This window comes from Vigna umbellata, chromosome 5 (genome assembly GCF_029865625.1).
Source record: "Vigna umbellata cultivar VRB3 chromosome 5, Vumbellata_1.0, whole genome shotgun sequence".
Classification (NCBI taxonomy): domain Eukaryota; kingdom Viridiplantae; phylum Streptophyta; class Magnoliopsida; order Fabales; family Fabaceae; genus Vigna; species Vigna umbellata.
In genome coordinates this window covers 17,548,171-17,563,529 of record NC_142169.1, presented here as the reverse complement: position 1 = coordinate 17,563,529, position 15,359 = coordinate 17,548,171, and the positions used below count along the sequence as shown (strand labels likewise).

Sequence of the window (15,359 nt, the reverse complement as noted above, 5' to 3'; positions counted from 1 at the left end):
CAAAACATATGGTGAATGATATAAATACAAATGTTATGTTCTAGAGTACTAATTATACCTATTTTATAAAGAAACTCTTTAAACCCAATATATTATATATATGAGTCTTTGACTGCAAATGCTTTGTTATAATTAATGGAAAAGTGTCTCTTGACAATTTTGATGCAAAAGAATTGTAGACATTTCTTATTTAGTAGAACTTATGTGTATAATAAAATATTGTTTCAATATTGAATATCTATCCATATTATATTTTATGAATCTTGAATAAAAAAAAGAAAAAGATTTATGATATGTAAGAATAACAAAAAAAGAAAAATACCTTATAAAAGGTATTTCAAAGCTTGATAACGAAGAAGAGTTTGAAAAAGATATTTCAGCTAAAGATACAAGTTATGGTGATATTATAAAGAAAGTGTTTAGGTGGGAAGTCAAAGATTAGTCTACTTTGTAGCGGTACAAAACTTTATCATAACCTTAAGAAAAATCGAGCTTGTACGATATGACGTAGCAGAAGGCTTAAAAAAATATTTCTAGAATGTTCTTCATCTCTCACAACATCTTTTTCTTTGAAGTAGTGATTCTGATCATATCTTTCTGTTTTAGTAAAATCTGCACATATATCAAGAATAAGATATACAGGTATTGAAACACTTTATTGTACATGTATTAAATATTGTAGAAAAAGTGATACCAATAATCTCAACCAAGAGGGAGGTGAATTGGTTTACCCTTTAAAAAATTGTTCTTTCAAAAGCTTTTCAAAATGTTTGAAGTTTTCTTGGAATGCAATCAAATAAGTATATGAACAATAATAAAAAATAAGGAATAGAAAGATCAACATAAAAATTTATACTGGTTTGGTCAAGCCTACAACATCTAGAGTTGAAGGAAACTACTATAATGATAGAGTTATACAAGCAAGAATACAGAGAACTCCCCTCTCAATATACTCTCCTTTCCCAACTTGATATACCTTATAGTACAATATGTGAATCACCTCACAATCTCAACCCAGAAAGCAATCCCAACTTTCTATAACCTTAGAACAATCTCAACTTTAATCACTAGAACACACACGTTCTCTTCCTAGCTCACAGCAATAGGGGAATACAATCCTCTTGATGGAGAACAAACACAAGTGCAGAAACGAATTCAACTATGAATTATAATGAAAATGAGTTCAATACATAAAACCAAAATAAAAACCTCATGGGAGCTCTCTTTAGAAGCTAAAACGAAAATTGAAGAATGAGAGAGGAAAACTAAGGGTGGTGGCTACTAGGCACTAAAACCTAGGTCAGCCACCCCCCCCCCCCTCGCCCCCTTTTTTGGGCCTATTCTCAAATGACAAAAAATTTCTATCCCAAAATACAATTCCTAAAATTGTCCTGAAAATAATAATGAAAATAATTAAGCTCAGATAATTCAAATTAATTAAAATAAGAATTATTGGTCAAATTAAACCTAAATAGAAAGACTGAGAAAATATTCGACAATTAAGCACAATTTACTAATTAAAATTGATACAGAAAGCTAAGTGAATAAGACAAAATAGTGACTCATCACATTTGTATAAAATATAACTTATTTTTATTAATATACAATATTTCAATAATTAACTTATACCTAAAATTGTATAAATTCTTGGGTCTTACAATTGGGGTGTTACATTGATAAAGAAGTCGTCGCATATCAACTTCAAGATATCCAACAACTAGGTTGAATATGAAGACATCATGACCAACCTTAATTTAGTAAGAGAAGTGGGAGAGAACTAATTCCTGACTAACAATAGGACACCTGACAAGGGACTATTTAGTCACTGACGCTTTATTGTTGTAATACTACTACTTGGTCAAAAACATGATTGATAGTTTAGCCGAGGTGAAGCTTGAGCATTTCTCTAGAGGAAATAACATGAGAGCCAATGTATTCTCCAAACTGGCGAGTATGAAGAAGAATGAGCGATATCACTTGCTTTTATAGCAAATATTGTCCTCACCATCCACGAATAGGATGGATGGATGTATGCTTATATACGAGGCTGAGTCAACCTAGATGGTATATTTTTCTGATACCTCAAGACGAAGGTCACCCTGAAGGATGAAGATAAAGATATGGTTAGAAAAGCTGCTCGCTATACATTGGTAGGTGGCGAGTTGTATAAAAGAGATTGCAACCGACTTGTATTGAAATGTGTTACCATAGACCAAGTTGACTACACCATATGTGAGTTGCGTGAGGGCCTTTGCAAGTACCATTTTGGTGCAAGGACACAAGTAACACGAGTCCTACAAGTCGATTACTTAAATTAATAAGTGTTACCCTACCAAAAGCATGACAACGTTATAAATAGCAAGTAGAAGAAGTTGCATCATATCTACTTCCTATAACATTTTACAAAGTGGAGGATGGACATTCTTGACCCTTTGTTTGCAACAAAAACCAAGTTAAATTCTTCCTAACTGACATTAACTATTTTATTAAATGAATTGAAATTGAGTCCTTCATTATTGTTTAGAAAGAAAATTTATGTTTCTTAATCTTATTAACCTTATTAACATTATTATCTACTAATTTATCAATTACCATTATTAAAAAAAATTCTATTAATTTTAAACATCATAAAATAAATTGAAGTTATAAATTTTTTCTAATTATTCAAAATCATTATGTGAGTTATTTGATTTATTAAATGTTTACTTTGTAATATTAAATAATTGTATCTCCTGTAACTATATTTATTTATTGTATGAAATTTACAAAAATTAGAAGTTTATTCAATAATCAATCAATGAGTCTATCAATCGAATTCCTATGAATAAAAATATGTTTAACAACAAAATATTTAACAAATTATTTTAATTAACTATTACCTTTATAATGTTTAAACTATCTCTTTTGTTTACAATCATAATTTCATTAAAACAATAATTGAAATCATATAATTAACTTTAGCAAAAATATACATATTTGCTTAACAGTTAATATCTTAAATAATTTATAAAATAATAATTTTCACGTATATTTTTTTTATTTAAGTCGTGTCTTCCATTTGAGGAATGTTAGTTATATTTTTCTATATTATTTAAGTCGTGTCTTATGATTTGCTGAAATCTATTATTTAAAAAACAACAATTTAGATTTCGATTGATTGCTTATAAGAGAATAATTAAATGAGAAAAACTCATCAAAATTATGTTTTCTCTTTCCTCATTTTTAAGAAAATAAATCACTATTTTTAAAAATATAAAAGAATTTAGTTACTTTTACTTGCTTTTTTTTTTCTAAAATACCTTAACTTTAATTAATGTTTGACATTTAGTGTTACTTTAATTATATTTTTACAAAAATATTTTAAAAATAAGATCAAAATATTAATGAAATTTATTGTAACTAACTAATTAATTAAATTTTTTTGTGAAGTTCATTTTTCTGTAAATTAACGGAAATGAATGTAGTAATTTTTAATAAATTTTAATTTATCATAAAAAAATATTAGAAAGTGAGCCTTGATGAGTTTCATTTCTTCTTCACGTTCATTTAAACCCATGCAAGCCTTTCCACAATAGATGTTTTTTACAATAGTTATTACATTAATTACATCTTATGAATAATTAATAGATGTTTAGGAAAAGAAATTAACAAATTCACGTCAACACAACAGAACAATTTAGCTTAATGTAAGAAAAGAACGATCAATAAGATAAAACAAAGCAGAGAAGATTAGTTTTAATAATCCATAAAAAATTCTCCTTCTTCTCTTCATCGTTTCTGCTCCAGAAGCGCACACCAAAACCCTAGCCGGAGAGATTCTCATTTCTCACCCAAACATACACAAAGGTGAGTACATACACATCACTTCCATTTTTTTTCCTAGATTTGCTCCAATCACAACTTGGACCTTCTGCTCGTCAACTTTTTTCTATTTATTTATGGTTTTTCAGAAGCAAGTTTTCTTATTTGGTTTGATTTGTTTCTGGGTACTGTTGATAGCAGGATATCCATCTGGGGTTGCAGTATGACTTTAAATTCCCAGGCTTTGACTTGAAAATTGGACCCTTTAAAAAATATATTTTATTTTTATTTTGTTAATACAGATAATGAAAATACTGAAGTTGACTCTAACTAAGTTTGGGTCTTTTGAACGAAAATGGAGAAGGAAGTGTGAAAATATGAACTTTGGTTGACTAATAGGTTTCAGGCTTTAAAACCAATACTAATGGAATTCCTTTGTTTGCAGTTAACTTTTTTTTTTTTGCAGAAGTGGCAATCTTACGGATTTCTGTTTGTGTAATAATTATTTTTATTTATTTTGGATTCAATTTTTTCACCTGTCAACGGTATCCTGATACAGTTCTAATCATAGTTTTTGTTACTCGTGGGACCACTGTTCCTCTGTAACTTTGCTTTACTTTACCAATTATGAAATCATGGTAGCTTGCAGGTATTAAAGTAATGTTCAGTTGTTGTGGTGGTTGTTTACTGTAAGTGGTTGTTTACTGTAATGAACTTATGTAATTATTCTTCAAGCTATGATATCATTTATAAATTATTTTGAGCACCTTGTGCCTAGAGTTCTGTTGGATCTTGGGTTAGGCACTGCTGTTCTCACGTGCTTCACTGCTAATGCTTATTTGGGTCTACAATCATTTAAGAAGATCCTTTATCAATTTACTGGTGTTTGATTCTGTCAGCATCCACTAAGCATGCATACGTATCAGATATAAATAATATTCCTTCTTAATTATGTTAATATTGTTCAATAATACAAGTAAATATACTAATTTATTTGTGATTTTGGAAGTGTTTTTGTGTGATGGTTATATGATTGTCACCTTCCATTTGGTTACAGTTTTAGGCTATTCTTTCTATTATTGCCTACAATGGCTGATGGTCATGAATCAGACAAGAATATTGAGATATGGAAGATCAAGAAATTGATCAAAGCATTGGAATCTGCAAGAGGAAATGGTACAAGCATGATTTCTCTGATTATGCCTCCTCGTGATCAAATTTCTCGTGTCACTAAGATGTTGGGAGATGAATATGGAACTGCTTCAAATATCAAAAGTAGGGTGAACCGGCAGTCAGTGTTGGCTGCCATTACTTCTGCTCAACAGAGGTTGAAACTGTATAATAAGGTTCCTCCCAATGGTTTGGTCCTGTATACTGGCACCATTGTCACAGACGATGGCAAGGAAAAAAAGGTGACATTTGATTTTGAACCTTTCAAGCCTATAAATGCGTCACTTTACCTCTGTGACAACAAGTTTCACACAGAAGCTCTTAATGAACTTTTAGAATCTGATGACAAGTTTGGTTTTATTATTATGGATGGAAATGGAACCCTTTTTGGGACTCTAAGTGGAAATACACGTGAAGTGCTTCATAAATTTACTGTTGATCTACCAAAGAAACACGGTAGAGGAGGGCAATCTGCTTTGCGTTTTGCTCGTCTTCGCATGGAAAAGAGACACAATTATGTCAGGAAGACTGCAGAACTTGCTACTCAGTTTTTCATCAATCCTGCTACTAGTCAACCCAATGTTTCTGGACTTATACTTGCTGGTTCAGCTGACTTCAAGACAGAGCTTAGCCAGTCAGATATGTTTGATCCTCGATTGCAAGCCAAAATATTGAATGTGGTTGATGTTTCCTATGGTGGAGAAAATGGCTTTAACCAAGCTATTGAGTTATCTGCAGAACTGTTATCTAATGTGAAATTCATTCAAGAAAAACGATTGATAGGAAAATACTTCGAGGAAATCAGCCAGGATACTGGGAAATACGTGTTTGGGGTTGATGACACATTGAAGGCTCTGGAGATGGGTGCTGTGGAAATACTTATTGTGTGGGAAAATTTGGATATTAACAGATATGTACAAAAAGATAGTTCTACTGGTGAGATTCTCATAAAGCACTTCAACAAGGAGCAAGAGGCTAATCAGAGCAATTTCAGAGATCCTGTCACCTCTGCAGAGTTAGAAGTTCAGGAGAAGATGCCGTTGCTTGAGTGGTTTGCGAATGAGTACAAAAAATTTGGATGCTCACTGGAATTTGTGACCAACAAATCCCAAGAGGGATCACAGTTTTGCAGAGGATTTGGTGGTATTGGTGGTATCCTACGCTACCAGCTTGACATCAGATCGTTTGATGAGTTATCTGATGATGGAGAAGTGAGCCAGGATTCTGAATAAGCATCTGTTATACAGTATGTAGTGCTTTCATCAGATTTTCCAATAATAGAATGAAGCACTATAGCCTCCGCTTCAAAAATTCCTGGATATTTACTTGGATTTTATGATACTAAAACTTGTCCTTTGTTGTTACATGCATCATATATGTTTCATTAACTTCCTTTGGTTAATTATTTTATGTTCATTTGGAAATCATTATTCAATTCAAAGATATGAATGTTTCAATGAGTTGTCCTGTCTTTAGGGTGGAGGCATCTACATTTAGTGTAGTTCTTGGTTATGTTAAGTGTAGACAACCCTGCACAAGAAATTGTAGAATTTAAGATAGATGAAACATACTTGCATAAATGGTCTGGAACCTAATTTTGTCCGATTGAGCGGATGGTTGTGCTAGCTCCTTCTTCTTTCTAACCTCTTGCCTCTGAGTTGGTGGAGTAGTAGAAGATGATTCTTACGGTGTGGATTCTGAAGTTGATTGAGTGGTGAATGCAGGGACGGGTGTAGTTTTGCCAATTGATGATGCTACATGGCTTGACCTCAATATTCTCCTTCCTCTAACAGGTGCCAAATGTTTCGCCCTTCTTCACAATTGAGTTATTGGAGGACTGCTTGAAGAGCTATCAGATAGCTCTTCCACTTGCTCAATTTCTTTCGGTTTCGATGAAGCAGCTACTCCTTTTCCTTCTTTGCAGAAGATATATCATACACAACTTTTCTTTTTGGTGCCATTCTACATCAACAATGAACTAGAAATTAATTTCCTCCATGTAACAATCAATCAAGCACACAAACTCAGATTTTCGCATGCAACTGCATTTACATCATTAATTTTCAATTTTAGCAAACAAATTATTCTCTATCAGTTAATTCATCATGTAACAATAAATTTCTATGATCTAAACAGCAAAACATTCATCTGATTGTCTTTTCTCAAAGTTAGATCATCAAAACCTTCGAAACATTCCTTGATTTAAACATGCAAGAACAAAGTTAAGGTTTTTACGTCAAAATAGCAAGATCGGTTATTTCTCACACTCGAAATTAATGAAGGTAGCATTCAAAATCACTTATTCAATCACAACAATCTCGCAATTAAACAAAGATTCACCAAAAGAGATTATTAAGCCGTAAATGTGACTTGAGCAAACCCTAATAAGTGAAAAAAAAGTCGAAAAAAAATGAATGAACAAGTTGATGTTACTTACTCGTGATTGCAAAGAAAGAGAAAGTGCTTGAGAATGAAAATGGAAGGTTTGAAGGTTTATGATTCAAGGATTAGAAATTATGGAATTTATAGTGTATTGAGAGTGATGGCTGTGGCAAAGAAGGTAATGGGTTTTAAATAGGTGAGAAATATAAGGGTTAACTTATAAAGTTTCAAATTTTTAAAACCTACTGTTTCTTACTCGCGAATGGCGGCTTGAGTACCAATTTTATCGCTTGAGCCGTAGGCTCTTTGACAGATTTTTTAAACGCGTTCTAGTTCAAGTTTTAATGAAACTTTTCAGAATTCTATTCTTTTAATGTCCACCATAATTTTCTTATAATAAAATCATGAAATGAAAACAACAATTAAACGTTTAATTATGATATTCTAACTAATGCAAACATTAAAACAATTAAATCAAAGAGCAATAAATATCAAAGATAGTAAAAGTAATAAAATATCCAAGTTATAGACTTTAAATGCCTTTAAGTTTCAAAATATCCAAGAATAATCCTTTGTCACTTTTGGAATCAAATTTCTCTAAATTATTTTTGGTATTTAGCATGGAACATTCACAACTAAAAGGATGAAAATAAGATATGTTAGGTTTTCTATTTTTCCATAATTCATATGGCGTCTTGCATAAGATAGGTCTAATATAAACTCTATTCTAAATGTAACAAGCCGTATTAATTGCTTCAGCCCAAAAGTGCTTAAGAGAGTTAAAATCATTTAACATAGATCTGGCCATTTCTTGTAAAGATATGTTGTTTCTCTCAACGACTCTGTTTTGTTGCGATGTCCTTGAAGTTGAAAAGTTATGTTTAATGCCATAGTTTTGACAAAATTTTTGAAATTGTTTATTTTAAAATTCTCTTCCATTATCACTTTTGATTGAAATAATCTTACAATCTTTTTAATTTTCAATCCTTTTACAATGTTTATAAAAGGCCTCAAATGCTTCATCCTTAAGGACTAAGAGTAGAACCCATGATCATCTAGAAAAGTTATCTACTACTACTTTATAACGTTTACTACTCATAGATGTTGTCCTTATAGGTCCAAATAAATCTATATGCAATAGCTCAAGAGGTCTTTCTGTAGAAACAATGTTTTCACTTTTAAAAGACTCTTTGACATGTCTACCTCCGTGCAAGTTTTACAAAAGATGGTATCTTTGAATGATACTTTGGGTAATCCTCTCACGAGGTCATGGCATTGTAGTTCTAAGATTAATCTCATACTTGCATGTCCACATTTCTTATTCCATAAGATTGCATTCTCTTTTATTGACATCAGGCATGAGACACTTTGAGCATGTAGTTCATCCTAGATTTATCTTGTAAAAGATTCCTTGTCTATTTACAATAAATATTAATAAACCCTTATTGTTTAGGACTTTACATTGGTCATTTTCAAAGGTAACATTGTATTCGCTGTCACACAATTGACTTATGCTCAGCAGATTATATTTTAGGCCATCTATAAATAAAACATTATCAATAGAAGGGGAGGTGTTCATACCTATCTCTCCAATGCCTATTATTTTACCTTGTTGATTTTCACTAAATGTGATTGTTCCTCCCTTCTTGCTCCTGAGGTCCTGGAACATAGACCTTTGACCTGTCATACGTCATGAGCATCCACTGTCCAGGTACCATGAATGAGGTCTCTTTGCTGTCATCAAGAAAATATGCAAAAGAGATGATTTTGTCTTTTGGTACCCATATTGCTTTGGGTCCTACTTTGTTAGTCTTATTCATTTTTCTTCTTCCAAGAATTAGAGCATTGTTATAAGTTTCCTCTTTAGGTTTAGTAAAATAATCAGTCTTAACCTTGAATTCACTATAGGTGTTGTTGCCATTAAATTCTAAGTCACATTTGTCAAACGGATGTCTACATCATTTCCTTTTACTAGAAATCCTAATCGTTCATTTCCTTCAAATATTCAGCACCTTATGAAAAATGTCATTTTCATGTTTGAGGAGCTCGATACGCCTAGCTTCTCCAGCAATAATTATATTCTCCACAAGCTTTTCATTTTTAAAATAAGCTTTTCATTTTCTCTTTTTAGAACATTTAGTTGCCCTTCTAGGTGGATAATTTATTTTTGAAAATTCTTAACATCATCATCAAACAATGTTAGTTTACTTTTTAAAACTTCATTTTCTTTTGAAATCTTTTTTTTATGAACGGAAAAGCTTCTGACAATTTGGAAGAATTTGAAAATAACACGTGATAAGCTTCAATAACATAGTGTAGGTCAATGAAATCTACCTCATTGTCAAAGTAGTTTGACGAGCATTATTCATCATCTACCATGAGACATAGATTGGCTTCCTCGTCTTCTTCATCTGATTCTGAGAAGTCTAGATCCTCACAAGTACCCATCAGCTCCTTTTTCTTTCCTTGTTTAGAAAAATCAGGTTTCCTTTTATTCTTCTCAAGATTAGGAGACTCAGATTTGAAGTGACTTGATTTCTTACATTCATAGCATACGAGAGGACTTTCTTTTCGTTGATCATTTATGGTAGTTGATCCAGGGCATCCTTTTTTCTTTCTTCTACACATTGAGTAGATCTTCCTAGAGATTAACGATAGTTCATCTTCTTCTCCTTCTTCCAAGGAGTCTTCTTCATTAGTTGACTCTTTTGAAAATTCTTCTACTTTCACGACTTTTGTGGAAGTCCTTCTGACAGGCTTCTAAGCTTTCAACATTATGTTCTTTTCTTTATTTATGATTCTATCTTGTTGAAACTCATATTCATGTGCTTTTAAGATTCCAACAAGCACCTTTAAGCTCATGCTATCAAGATTCTTTGAGGTTTTTAGGACGATGACTTGTGGTCTCCATTAAGCGGGAAGACTATGAAAAATTTTGTCAATATTATCAAAATTATCATAAGTCTTACTTACCCAACGATCTTAAATCATTTAAGATTGTTTGAAACTAATTGAACTTGGCTTGGATGTTTTCGTTGTCTACATGCTGAATAACTTGTAATCACACATTAACAGACTCAACTTATTTCTTTTGACTTCATTTGAGCCTTCATATGTGACAGCTAGAGCATCCCTCATCTCCTTTGCTCCTTTAAATGCATATACTTTCCTATATTCTTCTTCAGACAAAGTGCACATTAGCAAATTTTGAGTTTTAGAGTTAAGGAGATACATGTGTTTTTTCTCATCAAACCACAAGCTTTTCTATAAGGCTCTCCTTTATTATTAAAAGGTATATAGTTACCATTCTTAACCACATCACACATGTCGATGTATTCAAAGAATGCAATAATTATTTGCTTCCAATAGTCAAACCTTCCCCCTTGAATAGAGGAGACATGTTGACAGCATATCCTTAATTTTCCATTGTCCATTAGGATTGTTTCCTGAAGTTATGTTAGGAACTCACTAGTGAGGTAAGTTTTGATGCCAACTGAAATCACAGGAAAAAACACTAAAGGGGAGGTGAATATTGTTTTTGAAATTATTTTCACAAAGCAGTGTCTAATGACTTGTAAAGAAAATGTATATGAATTGTAAGATATTTAGATGCTGATTTTTATGAGATAAGTAAATGGAAAATGTTTTGAATGGCAAAACAACAAACCACTAATTTTTATACTAGTCCACTCAACACGAGTTACATCTAGTTCTTTTTTAAGAACTCTTAAAGGGTTCAACTGATCTTTTCATATTCACGAGTTTTGTCTCTCTAAGATCTCAGTGAGTATTCTCACCACTCTTGGTTTACAACAAGTATTCTAATCACTCATGGTTTTCTAATCAACATGACTAAACCAAGTTTAACCACTCCTAATTTACAATAAATATTCTTACTAATTTTGGTTTCATCCTAGATGTCAGGCCTCGTTAAACACACCCAAACCCCTCCTGTCAAACTCATTAAAAACGCACCTAAAACCCTCTGCGTGGACGCCAGGTGTCAATCACCGAAGATTAGAAAATCAGATAGTGGAAGACAGGTGTCGGCAGGAGAGCGGACGCTCGTTTGGACGTGGGAAGAAAATGATTGTTTCTAAAACTTCCGTCCCACTCTCCTCTGCATGCACCCTCCTTCCCAAACTCTGAACTTTTCATTTTCTCCTCCTTCTCACTAGAAACTCTATCCTCTCTCTAAGAAAACTCACCCTTTCTCTTCTCCGATCATTATTCAGAGACCGTAGAAGCGTTCCCGGCGTCGTAAGCTTCATTCTGAATCGAACAATTCCGAGTTCTGAAACTAGTAAGTTTCCTTCTCCTTAGCCGTTCGTTCTTCTGTTACATGCAAACCAAGTTCTGGTTGCATGCGGGCGTGTAATCTAAGATATTTTCGGTTTCATATTGTGTGGTTTAGTTTGAAGAGTTATTGATCGTTGAGGGTAGAAAGATTGTAGTCGGACGAACCAAAACCTACCCTTAGGACGTTCAATCACGTATCCAGGTAAGGGAAGCTTATTTAATTTAATATGTATGATTGTTGTACTGTATGAACGTACGTTATTGGAATGAATGAATATAATGCATGATGGTTGAGATGTTTGAAGTATATGAATGTAAATATGAGTAATTGTTTGGAGTATGATTTATTAACATGATATAGGTTTTACGAAGTATGTCAATTGATGTTTTATGTGAAGTTATAAGGTTCAAAAATGATGTATTGAAAAATGAGTTAAATATCAATGAGATCTTAATATGAAATTTTTACTATGATAGAGTACGTTCGTTACTGAACGGTCATTGACCGTTCGGTTTTCTGGTGAACATAGTTAAAATGAGATTCTTTCATTTGGAGAGAATCCTAGGGTAGGACGAGTGCCCTCGTGTGGTAATACTATGATTGAGCGTTCGACCAAGCATAGTTGTGCCTGAGTCTACTGTGATAAACTCAAAATATATATTTATGTAATTGTATATTACTGTTGTTCGTAAACACCACTTCAATAGTACCTTAATATATCTATCAAGCCTTTTTTTAGAAGTTATTAGTGCTCGGTCTTACACCTAGCGCTCATGCTGAGTAGTGCTCGGTCTTATACCAAGCGCTCGTACTCATTTATTTTAAAATCAATCTTGGTGAAATAGCGTTCGTCCAACTTCAGTAGAATTTTCCTTTTACCATGTTCGGTCATTTACTGGCATTGGATTTCTGTATGTGAATTACTCTAAATATGATTCGTTAACGTCTTGACGTGTCTACATTCATTGGATTCGGCCTAGAGCCTCAATACTCGATTTTATTCTTTGAGTATTGGTTTGAACTCAAGAGAGTCAGTTCATTCAACTGATTTACGTAGTGAATAACGTTTGTCATATAAAATATGATAGTACTCGGTTTATTTCTAAACTTAATCGTAATTCTCTCGGTCTTATTCTGATATGGAACGGGCGACTTCTTGGTCTCGCCCACAGTGTTCATCCTCGTTCTTAGTGAGGACTGAACGTTCGGTATTTGATGGTCTTAACATTGAGGATAAAGATGAAAGTAGAATGATGGATAATAAATGATGAAGAGTATATGAGATGGAGGAAACGTTGTGATTTTTGAACGAGCGTTCCGGGGAGGAACGACTCATGGATGACTATTGAAATTGTAAAGTATGAATGTGGTAATGCTTAGCTGGTGGTTCATCCTGATGTTCCGTGAGTACTCGTCCTCACGTAGAGGATGGTAGGCCATGTGTGGGAACGGCAGGAGGTCCTAGTCCTTAGGGGTACTTTGGACGGAACGGACTAACCTCGGGTGGCAGCTGATGAGAGTATTCCAGTTACTACATCACCCGGGTGCACGAACGTCGTAGCTACACAGAATTCATACAGTCCGGACAGTCAGTCTAGTAGTAGGCCTTGTTTGAATCGTATGTTGAAATGCACTTGATGTGTGTGAATATGAGAAATGTATGTTATTGCTTGAATTAAATTACATAAGCTTACCCTGTGTTTTATTGTGTTGTCTCGTCCTTGTACGTCCGTCTTGTCATTGCAATGATCATCCGTGTGGATGTGAGCAGATGGAGACGCGCTGTTGGAGGATGCGCTGGAAGAGGAAAATTTGATAGAAGTGGAAGTGAATGTCGAGCCATAGGAGCGTTCGGCTAGTTTATAGTAGTTTTTGATGTGAGGTGATCGTTCGGTCACCTCCTCTCTTTTATTTCTATGTGACCGTACAGTATTTGATTTTTTGTAAATCGTTCGGTCATGTTTCCTTTCACCTAGAACAGATTAAGTTTGTAACTTATGTAAGGCTGTTTGGCCGTAACCCTTCGTTGTTTAGTTAAGACTGGACTGATATATTATTAACTGTAATTAATTCTATTATATAGTTTTATTACTGTATTTTTGGGATGTTACACTAGACAACACGTCTAAACAAGTATTTTAATTTTCTTGAGCATTTATAACCCAAACAATATTAAAATTATATATACAAGTGATAACTCTCCATAAGAGGATATAGAAAATATAAAGTATTATATGTTTGCTAAGACATATTTTATATATATATATATATATATATATATATATATATATATTCTAAATTTATTATTATTTAATAATTAACATTTTGTTCACTAATAATTTTATATTTTTTATTATCTTAATTTTTTTAAAATATTTAAGTAAATTTCAATAACAATAATTAATAAGTAAAAAGTATTTATAGATTATATATTATAATTCTTATACTCACTTCTAATTAAATATTCTTATCCGTTATAACAAATATCCATCAGTAAGTAAATAAAATTACTTTTGCATCCCTAAGCATGCCATATAAGTATCAATATACATTAATACAATCAACATAGATTAATATACTTTATAAAATCATGTGCCACATTTCGATTTAGAATTTTCCAGCATGAAGAAAACATACAAGCTGCACGAAAAACTACATCCCAAAAAATATCCCTGCACAACAAGATATTTCCAGCACTGGCTAAAACAAATACATGCGTCAATTTTTACCAGTTTTCCAGAAATAAAGAAAAAAATGCATCAAGTTTTCAGAGACATGCATCCAAAATCCAGTGGCCGAAACAATATATAATATAATGCACCGCATGAGCAAAAAGAGGCATCGCAGCAGCACTGCATAAACCAAAGAAAATATGACAGCAACAAAGCAATAAGGTAGGACACTACAACATACACCGCATGTTAAAAGCTTAGTAATTGAAAGAAGCAAAGCTGCACCGCAAATTGAAAGAGAATCAGAGAAAAACTGCACTGAACTGTATTCATGCTCTAGAATTACACCTATATCTTGCACCACATGGCCAAAAGCAAAAAAATGGAAGAGATCAAAGAAAAAGTTTGCATCACATAGTAAAGGTATGGTTTAATAAACAAAGGAAAAAAAAAAACACAGCCACATGGGCATGGCATGGTCAAGAAAATCTGCACCGTAAATAATGAAAAAGTTAAGGAGCTCTAATCATGTCACACTTCACTTCTGAAAAATATGTAATTTCTTATTATAGTTAACTTAATTATCATTCAACACACTATTCCATAACTATATTTTTTTTCCTGGTTTTACAGGTGTAGTTCCATTGTTGGCACCTGCCATCGTTGTCGACACAATAATCAAGTCCTCCTTCATCAACTTCACAGTGACAGAAAAGAGTTTCTTTTAATACTTCAGCAGTGGCTCTTTGTCAGAAACAATAGTCAGAGAGTTCATTTGAATGGGTCGAGCTCCATTCTATAGCTAGCAAGCAACATTGTTCTAAATTGAGCAATCTATAAAAGTTTTATACAGAAATGACCAAATTGAAAACACGTTTCAACAAACACCTCCCTTTTTCGAATTACATAATCCATAAACGTTGTGAATTGAGAAATCTGAGAGGTTTTCGGATTAAGCCCTCCAAAAGGTAAAAAAAAGAAAAATAAATACACCTGCAATAGTGAGGTGGTTTCAGAGAAAGATGAAAAATTTG

The 15,359-nt window shown here is 32.9% G+C and overlaps 1 pseudogene across 1 annotated transcript; it reads left to right on the top strand.

Annotated features, from left to right (window-relative positions):
• The first annotated feature begins 3,518 nt into the window (after positions 1–3,518).
• Positions 3,519–6,335, top strand: LOC124831521 (eukaryotic peptide chain release factor subunit 1-3 pseudogene; annotated as a pseudogene). The gene is made up of 2 exons (XR_015786988.1): positions 3,519–3,846; positions 4,859–6,335. The product of XR_015786988.1 is annotated as a eukaryotic peptide chain release factor subunit 1-3 pseudogene (transcript).
• The last annotated feature ends 9,024 nt before the right edge of the window (positions 6,336–15,359 follow it).